Source organism: Hippopotamus amphibius, chromosome 4 (assembly GCF_030028045.1).
Source record: "Hippopotamus amphibius kiboko isolate mHipAmp2 chromosome 4, mHipAmp2.hap2, whole genome shotgun sequence".
NCBI classification, from domain to species: domain Eukaryota; kingdom Metazoa; phylum Chordata; class Mammalia; order Artiodactyla; family Hippopotamidae; genus Hippopotamus; species Hippopotamus amphibius.
In genome coordinates this window covers 19,016,792-19,029,727 of record NC_080189.1, presented here as the reverse complement: position 1 = coordinate 19,029,727, position 12,936 = coordinate 19,016,792, and the positions used below count along the sequence as shown (strand labels likewise).

Below are 12,936 nucleotides of genomic sequence, written 5' to 3'. Positions count from 1 at the left end.
ACATTTTTACTTTTAAGTTAAAAGATTTTTTTCAAGTAATTCATTTGAAAGAGATTTAAAAATATTTCTGCAAGGTTTTTATGTTTATTTGATGTTGCTTAGGGTCAGCCTAATTTGAATGTAGGGGCACTGAGAAAATGAGGTAGATAATCTTCACCTAAGGGATCTCTAATTATTTATTTGTGTCCAGCCACATAAAGAATCAAAATATATAAACATATTTATATGCTTCCTCTCTTGTTTTCTCTCTCACTCGCTGTAAATAAACATCGTTAGCTCTGTCAATTTATAAATAATCAAATTATAAATGGTGAAGATGACATATTTGGACCAGTTTCCACTGACCTAACAATTCCTCTGGTCCTAAAAGTATCCCACTTTATGATGATCAGAAGAGCATTAAGAATCCAGGATCTACCCAAGGTGACACTTGTTCAATAAAAATTAAAAATCTAGATTCTTAAGGACCTCACATGCTGACCTGTAACTTCATTCTTAGATGGAAAAAATGTGGTATACATAAAAGTTAATATACTTATAGTTTAAAACAGCACTGAAATTTTCTTTACAGTCTGTATATGTGACTCTTATAATTTATCAGTCTTCAATTACCTGGGGAGAGACAGGACAATGTGGTAGTTAAGTATGTGGGTGATGAAGTCTGACAAACCTGAGGTTGAATCCTGACTTTGACAACTACTAGTTGGGTAACCTCATGACAAATTACTTAAACATCTCATGCTTCAATTTCTTTATGTATAAAAATGGGGATAATTACTCTACCTCACAGGATCACTGTAAAAATTAAGCTAATTAACCCATGGAGGGAAATTAACCCATGGAGGGAAATTAGCCCATGGAGGGAAATTAACCCATGGCACACAGTGTATGCTCAATAAATGTTAGTTGTTATTATTAAAATCATATTACTCTTTTGACAGGCCTTTGGTACAAAATAATATTTTACTGAGTTTGAATTTTCATTCATCTGTCAGCTCGGTCATTATAATTTGTTGTATCTTTACTGCAAAGCTTTCCTATACTGATCTGGTTACTTTCTAAGACGTTTCTATTGAAGTTGGGAAAGAATTAAAACTTCTGGTCACAAATAAGTCTACCACACAAATATAATTGCTATATGAGGATTTTAAAATCACATACTGTAGCTATGAAGTTAATTTTCTAATTTATTAATCACATGTCTTTATTTTAAATATAGCATATAAAATATAACTCAGAATTTTACCTGAAGAGTTTAATTCAGCAAAAATAGTTCAGTCAAATTTTTCATCCAGTGTTAGAAAGGAAAGGAACCATCGTTTGTTTAGCATCAACCAAGTGCCAGGCTAGGTGATGCTATTTGTATAACTTATGTCATTTATTATCAAAACAACTCTATGATCTTATCTTAGTCTGTTCATGCTTATAACAGAATATCATAGACTGGGTGGTCTGTAAACAATAGAAATTTATTTCTCACAGTTCTGGAGGCTGAAAAGTCCAAGATCAAGGCACCAGGAGGTTCAGTATCTGGTGAGGTCCACTTCCTGGTTCATTGACAGCGGTCTTCTTACTGTGTCCTCACATGGCAGAAGGGGTGAGGGAACTCTCTGGGGTCTGGTTTTAAAAGGGCAGTTATCCCATTCATGAGGGTTCCACCTTCATGACCTAATCACCTTCCAAAGTCTCCAACTCTAAATACCATCACATCCGGGATTAGGTTTCAGCATATGAATTTAGTGGGGGGACCCGTTCAGTCTCTAGCAGACCTAGATAACAAGTCCCTATGTTATAGTTGAGGAAACTGCAAGTCTGAAAAGTTGTTACATGTCCAACTTCATATAGCTGTGGAGTACAACCCGGTGCTGCTTGCTCCAAATCTCAAAACTCTTTCACTGTAACAAATTGATCAATAGAATTCTTCATGTTTCAACTGGTTGTCTTGGCTGAAGGTGCATCATCTCTACACTGCCAAAACCACCCCCTAGGATGGGGGGAAGTCATTCAAAGCAATTATGTGGCAACAGACAGAATGAGGCTCTTGGGCTTAATGGAACTGTTCTTTATGCTTCTTCAGGTAAATTGCTTACATGTGTGGACAAAGTCATTGTTTTGTTTGCACTCAGAAAATCTCTCATGTTATTCCCATTTCACAGAAAAATAGAAACAGAGAAGATCAAGTTTTCTCCTTCCAGCCAAAGGAAGCTGTTGGCATAACTCTTCTTGACTTTTCTCTGGATTTTTCTCAATAAGATTGTGTTCAGCATTAGAACAGGGACTTAATCACCTCATCACTCATGAAATCTTACAGCTGTCACTAACCTTATAGCTATTCTACTGCAGTGGAATGTTACTTTTCCATTTTTGGACCACACACTACTTTGAGTCTCTGATGAAAGCTATAGACACTCCTCCAAGATAAATGTACATATGCACCCACGACACTTGGCACTTACTTTCAGTGGCGTCATGGATCTCCATCCACAGACCTCCCCGGGGGCCCATGAACACTGGGCCAAGAATCCCTGATCTAATGAATTTTAAAAGTTCATTTTACATACGAAGAAACAAGTCTAGGGATGCCAGCCTCCTCAAGATCACCCAGCTAAGCTGAGGCAGAGCCTGCTGGTGCAGTGCAAACCCCTGAATAAATGGAGTTGTTTGTAGAAAATGCCATGGCTATTGCTTAGGAAAATAGAGCATGTTTTTGGGAAAATAGTGTATTGCATGTAGGGTATTTTTTTTTTATTTAAAAACATTTTATGGATGATATTACAAAATAAAAGGAGACTTGGTCAGATTACTTCACGGTGAGTAAAATGAAAAGCAAAGAAAGATAAGTAGATAGGCAGAATGAAAACAGTTAATTTTTAGGGACTAGGAATTGAACTTTGCCATCTTAGTCAAGAAGGAAAAGGAAACTGTGATGATTTTCCAGAGAGAACCCCATTTGCCATCAATTTTGGAAGTCTTTTACTTGGCATATGTTGTCTTGGCAAGATTTCTTTACACCAAGCTTAATTATGAAATGAAGTTATTATGTAGGATTTCTCCATCCTTACTTAGCAGTTTCATTTTAGCAATTCAAACTCATCAAAATAATTTTCTCTCTAAATATGAGAGAGATAAGAATTGATCCTTAAAGAGAATTTCATGTTTTACCTTTATCTCTACTATCTTTTAGGAGAATGGGAGTGGGACACAGAAATGATGATATCTCCCAGAAAGCAGAATCATGCAGACTTGGGTGTGAATCCTGGATGGGTCAGCAAGGATAACTCTACTTAGCCTCTCTGAGCCCATTTCCTCATCAGGAAAATGGCCTCATAACAGTTCTTCCTCGTAAGGTTCATATATATTACAAAGCCCTAGATAGATAGATGACATGATGATGATGATAGATAGATAGATAGATGATAGATAGATAGATAATAGATAGATAGTAGATAGATAGATGATAGATAGATAGATAGATAGATAGATAGATAGATAGATAGATAGATAGATGATAGATGATAGATAGATAGATGATAGATAGATAGATGATAGAAAGAATATATACATGATGTATATGGTATGTATATATGATTAGTGCATGGTAAATGTTCCCTATCAGTGCTAGTTTTTGCCTGGCTGGAGGACATAGTAAGGAAGGAGCTATCAGGAAAGCCCTCTCCAGTCATCTCCCAAGAAACTCAGCCCCTCTCCAGCTGCCTTCTGGGGTTTCTGAATCACTGAGCATGTGCACAGTCCCCATGTCTTCAGACACTTTGGTGTCCAGTCTCTACTCTGTTTCAGATCTGTTTTAGCCGTCACCTTGAAAGTAATGGGAAAATTATGGATATGAAGTCTCCATGCTGAAAAGAAAATCTACCTCCTTATTTTAAAGAATCTTTTTTTTAAATCTTCCATACCGGTTTGAAATCAAGATAAAAATATAGGGTAGTCTGGTATCTAACATACCAAGGTTTTTTATCTCAATAATTTATGTATCTATTATTCAATTAATCATATATTCTAAATAGTTTCTTTTTTTGGCCTTGTGGAATTACAGAGGTTTTTTCACATTACGTAATTATAGTTTCAACACAACTGAAGAAGTAACTTAAAGCCTCTCAACAATACATAAAGACTGTACTAATAATATAAAGAAGTTATGTGCCTAATTTTTACAAAATAACGTTTAATCACTTTATTCTAAATTAGTAAGTTACATTATTCATTTTAATTATGGAAAAACCAATACATACCAAATAATATTATGTAATGTACATAAAGGTTGTAAATCATTGTAATACATACACCATAAACTTATCACTCATCTTAAGACCTAGCACATTTCCAATACCATTGAAACTCCTGGTTTCCAATCGTACTCCCTTGCCCCCCCATCCACAGAGGTAACTAGAACCCTGAAAAATTCATTTATTTTTAAATAAAATTCTAGGTAAGATAACATGAATTTAAGTGATAGTTTTTCCAGGACCCTGTGATCTAAAGCTTTCCAAAGATTCTCTCCAGACTCAGGTGACGGTATTAATGAGACCCCACTGTTCTCTCAGAGGGTCACAAATGTGCCTTTCTAAGCATATGGGACCAAAGGAGTCCTTCTGTGTCTACAGCTGGGAACCTTGGAGAAGTACTACAAAGAATTCTCTATAAGCAAAGAATGCTCATCAAAATCAAATAAAGTGTAATGAAGGTTATCAAATATGTGTGCTGAATATATCTATTCTGCCCATTGGTTTTCTCACTGGCCAGCCAAGAACAAGTGATCTGCCTTTATAGCCATAATTTGGCAAGGTGGAAATGGCAGATGGGAATGATTACAGACTATTCCAAATTCTTATTCAAGGGAATTCTATCTCAATTACTTTGAGGTCTTCTAGAGAAATTCGTGACCTTTATTATCCCAAAGGTTCTTAGCATTGTTACAAGAAGGTACCACTGGACATGAAACAAGAGCGTGTTGGAATGATACAGTGGCTGTATAAATGGAATCTTGCTCATCTGTGAATGAGATTAAAGAGGAATAATGTGCATACCTTGTGAATAAAATCAGTTCTTTTCACTAGTTTGCTGTATAATAAGCAATGTTTATCAGGAGTTGGAAAATTAGTTTTTAGGCTATCATAAATCTTTATTAATTCAGATTCTTCCATTTTTGAATCTTTACAACTGTAGAAAAGTATAAATTTGAACTATTTATAAATAAAGGATTTGATTACTATGTTAAATATGCAAGCTACATTCCATGGCTTTGTCATTAAACACCTGAGAGCACAACTTTTAAAACTTTTTAAAGAACTTTGGAAATATTTACCTAAATTTAAAAGCTTAATTTACTAATTATAAATCATTTTTACTTATGCAATTTTAAAACAAGTTTCTAATGTTTTGTGAGTCTGGTTGAAGTCACCAGATATGCTTGAACATATTTTCAAAACTGAATTTCTTTTAAAATATTGCATAATTTGCGTGGGCCTTCCTTTCAGTTAGTCTAGATTAGTGAAACTTGACATACATTTGAGATTAGTACCAATTAACTAAGTTAAAATATGAGGGTTTATTTTCCATTTTAATAATCCCCTCCATCACATACAGTTCCTTTGTTGGAATAAAAATCTTGGTAAAGTACACATCAGCCACTATAAATAGCAGCCATAAGCCTGTACATTCAGGAGAGTCTCCAGAGAGTGTATTTTAAACTGCATGTTGTTTAGAATAGGAAATTCTTCCGATGTTCATATTTTCCATTGTGGGTGACATGGTCTATCCCGTGTCACATCTTCACTGGCTTCAATCTTCCTGTACCATTTAGGAATCCAACTGGTAGATTCCAGAAGATTGCTCAATATGTGCTCTCTATTTTCTTAAGTAACCTGGGTCTTACTGTCCAGTGGGAATTTTGCACAATTAGGGGCTCTCCAAATGAAAACTAGATAACTTCCAGAGCTGACCCCAGCAAGTAGGTAATGAAACAGTCCTTTATTTCTGGAGCTAGTAGCTCTACTGTGCTTAACATAACAGCAGTCAACACATTTTTGATTCCCACAGAAAACCTTGCACTGTTGGCCGGTCTTTCTGGGGAAATCAAGAGACTAATATGGAAAATTACTGAGCAGGAAGTGAACAAATAGGCGAGCACAATGAGATGATGGGTTATCATGCTGGTTCGAAGACCAGAAGCCTCAGCAGGTATAATTATACTGCATCTTTCCCAAGGCACTATTGGCAACTGCAGTAGATGTATATCTCTGCCCACTCTTTCCTTGAAGAGGCCTTCTGTTTCTCTAATCAAAACCGTTGTGTAAATCTTGATTTTTTTTTTTAAGTGGGGGACCATTTTGGAGATCTAACATTCCCTCACCATTTATCCTTCCTTGATGAAGAAGATGAGAAATTACTGTTAAGGGAACTTGGACAAAAATTGTGATTAGAAAGAGCTGATATCTGATGCCCTTCCTTCCTGATACTCCCTTTTTAAGAGTCTTTAACTCTTCCCACCTAACTAACCATGAAAGCAAAACATTCCAAATATATGTATGTTTTCTGAGCCAGCACCTTCAGAGTATATCCTGGCTACCCAGGGAGTATCATTGCTACGGAAGCTCCATGGCTTATGAACTGAACAGAATGACGCTTTTATAAAAGTCAAGGCTGAGGCAGGATGGAAATTCCTAATCCTTTCATTTCTAAGTGCCTCACTTCAGAGGCACATGAATATAAGTTCTATCTCATTGAAATATTTGTCAGAGCAATGGCAGAGTGAACGGTGGGGGGGTGGGGGGGGGAGGCATGCCCTTTAGAAAGGAGTTAGTTTTCCACAAGAACTCTGACTGAAGTGCAGAATTACTGCCAGGAAACATATCCTGATATCCTACTGGGTTATGTGATCAGAAATTAAGACTTTCTTCCCTGCATTCTCAGAAAAGAGTTTCGAAATCCAAATTACTGGACCCAGACTTGCAAAGTAACATGTTCGAGAGCAGAGCCAGTGGCAGCATTAAATCTGGAGACTGTATCATTTACTCCAATTCTGATGCTTTTCCCTCTGCATTATGCTGCGCCCAACCCCTCCACTTGCCTCTGACTCCATGAAAGAAAGTACCTTTTAGGTCAAGGATAAAAGAAAGCGGATATTGGATAAAGGTTTAGCAGATCTGGGCTTCCTCATCAGTAAAATAGAACTAACATGTCTCAGGGTGGCTGAGAAAATTAAATAAGATGTGTACAAATGTCACCAAAAGTATCAGGGGGCTGGCTGCACATGACAGATGCCTGTCAGGTAGAGGTACCTGCATGATTCATCTAAATCGAATTCACTTCTGTTTAACTCAACGTAGACTGTGTTTCAAAGGAATGTTTACATTTCTCACTCTGCTGTCTTATGCTGTCTAACTGGCCCTCAGATATCCTAGGCTTTCAAAAATCTGACTCAGGGAAAATGCTATAAAATGTTACCTTTTACTCTCCCCCGAGTCTATCACCCCTAGAGAGGGCTTAGGGACCTCAAATGCAGACTAGAAGCAGTCATTTTATCTTCCCTTTCCTCCTAGTTGTGAATTGAAGAGAAAATTCCAAAGATTTTTAAATGATGGCTTTATACCAATCAGAATTAAACCCTGCTCTTGGTCACTTATGTGTCTGGTTTTGCATCTAAGTCAGCAAAAGTCCTCAGGCTTAGAGGGATTCTATGCTGTTTTACACCACTGTCTTTACCTCCTGAAGCTCTTGTAAGTGGTGAACTCCTACCTTGAATGCCCATCTCAACAGTCATCCTCTGGAAAACATCTTCCCAGAGGTCCCTAATCAAAGTGACCGATTTCCCACCTTGGGTTTCCCATAGCATTTTTTGGTATGTTAATTATTATCACCCATTTTATTGTTTATTTATTCATATATCTGTTTTCCCCACCAAACTGAAAGCAACTCTCAATCCATCTTACTCATTTTTATTTCCCCAAAGGCCCATACCCAGTGTTGAAGAAATGAACATAGACCTCAGTTCGTATCTGTGTACCAAGGCAGAACTTTGCTCACTTCAATAAGCTATTTATGGGGAGGCAGAAACATTGGTGACCTTTGTGGTGTTCTCCGAGTACTGATACCATCCATACTGTACTTGGGGTTCCATCATTCTCCTGATGAGCCGCTGGAATTTTGACTTCCTATCTTTGTCTCTAGAGATATGAAGAAACTCACCTCTTGTATTCTTCTGATTATTAAGGATAGTGAACTTCTACCCCATGTAATTTTGATCATTATGCTTATGTAGTTGCCCACGGAGGCAAGTGACTTTAATATGGTAAGAGTAGCTTCCCTTTAGTTGGCCTATTTGCTCTAGTACTCAAGCTCTTAGTGTTATTTGCAATTAATATTTGCATTGTAAGACCAGATAGTCATCGAATTACAAGGTTCATACCAAACTGCAAGGAGTCCAACAGTGAACAAACTATATAATCAAAAATTTCTCTAATGAAAGACAATTTTTGTGGTCTGGAGGAGTAAGCTTCTTCAGTTAATCCCAGGAGGATGGGCAGAAGTAAATGAGAGGTAGGGCCAACTTCAGACAAGTATTTACCAACACTCTGAAATAGAGAGTGTTTAACACACAAGTTGAGTCTAAAGTTTAGACTCTAAATATTGTATTGTTTTCTAGTTTGGGATGTTGTGATGAACCAAGAAAAAAAAAGAATAAAGAAATATGCTAGAAAACCCAAGACTTTTAAACCAAGACATGGAGTGTTAACTTTATTTTCAGTGAAGTGGGGAACTTTTTGTTTTTATTAATATTTCATACACCTCAAAAATACTGTTTGAAAGAAAGAGGAGAAGTATTAATAAATAGCTATTAGTCAAAACTCTAAGATGCAGATTAATTCAGTAAACATTGACTATATGATACAACACATTCTACAATAGGCATTGAGTTTCTTAATTATAAAAGCATACCCTTTGGTTAATTTGTTACCATAAAATTTGTAATTAAAATGAAGTTAATGAACTGGAACACCCAGAATACATAGGCTTGGAAGCACTATACAATAGTCTCAGAATTGTATGTCTTAATTTTTAATGTAATTTTTAATTCTTAGATACACTGAAAAAAGTCAAAAGGAAAGATAATTTGAAGTTATCCTAGAAAGACACTGAATTCTAAAATACCTAGGGGGATCTCAGATTATGTTAGCTCTCTCTACTTTGTAACATAGTTTAGAAAACTGAATGCATATCTCAGGTCACTGGCTTTCAGATTTGAAGTGACTGTATGCTACTTTTTGTATAAGTATCACCCATTTTATTTTCTTTGCTATCTTCATGAAGTCTTAAAATTGAAAAGCTTTCCAGATAGATTTGGCTTTTAAATAAGAAAAATGAATATGACTTTTTTTATTAAATATTTTCACTAAAACCTCTTCCCTTTTCTATTCTATTCTATAAACTAATGAGCAAAAAGGAGTTCTATTTGTTTTTCCTGCCTTGGTCTTAATAATAGCTTGATTTCATTGCTCAATAACTTCAAAGTAAAATAGCATCCTAAAGCTGAAGCGCTTTCTCTTAGTCTATTTCTAACCTCTTGTCTTAAGCTGCCACCATAAAGACACCCAAAAATTGTACAAAAGAACATTTCTAATAAATTCAACATGTGTCAAATTATATTAGGTCTCCCAGATATAAGCAAGTGGAGTCTAACTGTAATCTATTGTCTTAGTCAGTTTGGGCTGCTATAACAGAATACCATAGACTGGGTGGCTTAAATAGCAAACATTTATTTCTTACTTTGGAGGCTGGGAAGTCCAAGATCAAGGTGCTGGCAGATTCAGTGTCTGCCAAGGGTCCCCCTCCTGATTTGCAGTTGGCTGTCTTCTTATTGTATCCTCACACAGTGGAGAGAGAGAAAAGCAAGCTCTCTCGTGTCTACTCTAATATGGACACTAATCCCACTCACGAGGACTCCACCCTCGTGACCTAATCACCTCCCAAAGGCCCCACCTCCTAACACCATCACATCTGGAGTTAGGATTTCAACACATGAATCTGGGGGGATATGAACATTCAGTCCACATCATTGATCGTGTTAGTAAGTCTGAAAAAAGAATGGGCCAGTAGGAGAGGTCTGTATGGATACCAGGTCCAAGGTTGGCACTGGGTATCTAGGAATATCCAGATAAAATAGACCTTGAATCTCAGGGTTTGTTCAGTCTTGTGACATGATAAGTCTTCTCTCCACTGAGGGACGTGGAGAGAATACTTATCATACTTACTTTCCTCACATCCCCCCTTGGCTTGGGTGAAATCTTCCTCAAGATGATGTCCCTCCCTTTGCTCTGACTCCACAGCATGAAGCAATCTCTGGTGACTGAGGCTTCCTGACATTCTGGCTTGGGGAATGGGGGTACCCTGGTTGGGAAGCGAGAACTCCCCAGGCAATGAAGTGGGAGGTCATCTATTCCATCATAATTAATTGGCGTTAATTGGCATTCTGATGTACACATCAGTTTCTTGTGAGTCATGAGTCAATCAGTCTCTCTGAGACCTGTCCATTCTGAGAATTCCCAAGATCCAGTGGCTGGGGCAGCAGAGCTTCTAGAGTTAATACCATGAGAAATACTCCAAAAAAGACCACTTCATGGGAGTCTAGGTGGACCAGCCAACTGGCATTCATGATGCAGCATCTCTACTCCATTGCTGTCCCCCTTTAACCCAGAGAGCAAGTGCCGAGTATTTACTGAGCATCTGCCATATATCTAACACTATTTTAGGCTGTGTCAGAGCAAAAGAGGTGTTAGGAAACATCCCTGCCAGAAAACAGGTGAGACGAGGTATATATACACATGAACAATGAATAAATGACTCTGTGTATCCATCCATCTGTTTCTATCTATAGATAGCTATCATAGCCATGTTCTAATTCATGTGATCTGTTCATCACAAAATAGGACAGTACCTTAAAAAGTGTCATTTATGTAATATAAATAATAAACACTACATCCAAAGTATCCAAAACACACAGTGGAATTGGGAGATTGGGATTGCCATATATACATTACTAATAAGAAAAAAATATCAAATTGTACACTTTAAATATATTCAGTTTATTGTGTGTCAATTGTATCTCAGTACAAGTTCTTAAAAAAACAAACAAAAAACAAAACAAAACAAAACACATATTAGACTATTTCTCTAGCAATAGGAACAAATATATGCTTTAATCCAGGTCTGACCTCCTAAAAAAGAAATTGATATTTTTTTAGACCTTCTATGGTATCATTGGAAAAAAATCTGGATTTTATTCCAGCTATAAAAGCCATGTGTAAATTTAATACCCAGATGCACAAAGTGGACACCAGAAAATAAATGTATGGTGTGGAAATACTTAGATACTTTGAACAAGAGTGATACACACTGAGAATTCTGTGGCTTATGAACTAACCTGCTTCCTTTGAAGATGTGACTTTTTCCCTGAACCAGAATTACATCCTTAGAGTCCCCATGATATTTCTTAATTTCCTTCACAGTTGAATTGTATCTCTGTACAAGAAATCTATATCCTGAAATTATCACCAAGGGCTAAATTCCGTTTCCTATAGACAGAAACCGTATTCTTCACGAACACACTTCTTTCCTAGAATTATATATGGTATATATTATTATTTTCTGAGACCAGAACCAGGGTTTTATAGATATGCGCCAGCAACTACTTATTCAAGAAATTGTTGTCCTACTATTTCCAAGCATGTCTTATTGTTTTAAAAATGTGGTTCAAGCTGGAGGGCGGAGGGGAGCTGGAAGCACAATCTTTTTAAGAGAGAAACTTTTCCTTCCAGGAAAAGAAAATAGTCCAGCTGGCTAAAACCCCCAGATTTTAAAAAGAGCTTAGAGACTAGACCTAAATAATTGTTGCAGAAGAGTTTAAACAGAAATGGAGCCTCACAGCAAGTTAGCTGGAAGAGCTAAGTCACACATGACAACACAGCTATTTCTCAAATGCATGCAAGCAAGAGTGGGCTCAAACTTTCTCATCTCTCCTCCTAAGATGACAGATTACAAAGAAATAAAGTCACAACTACGAAGACTTTATAGAGGTGGAGCCAGACACTTGTTCTTAAAGAATCACTAGAATTCACAGAAGCAAAAGGAATTTTAAAAGCCATTCTAGGGAAAAGGAGAAGGAATGGCTTTGTTGGGTAAAGGCAGAATGCTTCAGGAGATATCAGGGAAACAGTGGCAAATGCCAATAATCTTTTCACTGAACAAAAGCCCCTTTATGATCAATGTTAGGGTGCATGGCACTGAAGACGTGCGTTAGATTGCCAGAGGGGTACAACTGGAGGTCAGGATTTCTCAAGGGGAGGAATTAGTAAGGTACTGCTGGGCCTCAAGGTTTTGGGAAGGAAAGAATGCCCTCTTTTTTTTTTTTTTTTTTCTAAGATTTTTCTCAGTTTATTTTTTTTAATTAATTAATTAATTTAGTTTTATTTTATTGTCTGTGTTGGGTCTTTTTTTGCTGTACCAGGGCTTTCTTTAGTTACAGTGAGTGGGGGCTACTCTTCATTGTGGTGCACGGGCTCCTCATTGCCGTGGCTTCTCTTGTTGTGGAGCACAGGCTCTAGGTGCGTGGGCTTCAGTACTTGCAGCACATGGGCTCAGCAGTTGTGGCTCTAAAGCACAGGCTCAATAGTTGTGGCACACGGGCTTAGTTGCTCCGCAGCATGTGGGATCTTCCTGGAGCGGGGGCCAAACCTGTGTCCCCTGCATTGGCAGGCGGATTCTTAACCACTGCGCTACCTCGGAAGCCCCAAGAATGCCCTCTTTTTAACCGAGCAGCGGTATCATGCCTAAGAGGACCTGCATTTCACCGCAAAAATCCAGAAGCCTCAAGACAGAGTGAAATGACGTCTCACTCCCATGCACCCATCCTGTTTCGTTCTA

At 37.4% G+C, this 12,936-nt stretch overlaps 1 protein-coding gene and 1 long non-coding RNA gene across 9 annotated transcripts in view; one reads left to right on the top strand and one right to left on the bottom strand.

The window, feature by feature from the left end:
- The window catches only part of LOC130852161 (uncharacterized), a 28,798-nt gene extending 18,925 nt beyond the window's left edge, over positions 1-9,873 (bottom strand). The window contains exon 1 of the long non-coding RNA XR_009053303.1: positions 9,784-9,873. This is a non-coding gene — a long non-coding RNA (uncharacterized LOC130852161). The remainder of the gene's footprint in view (positions 1-9,783) is intronic.
- The window catches only part of CALD1 (caldesmon 1), a 183,938-nt gene that overhangs the window by 95,777 nt on the left and 75,225 nt on the right, over positions 1-12,936 (top strand). The window lies entirely within an intron of this gene.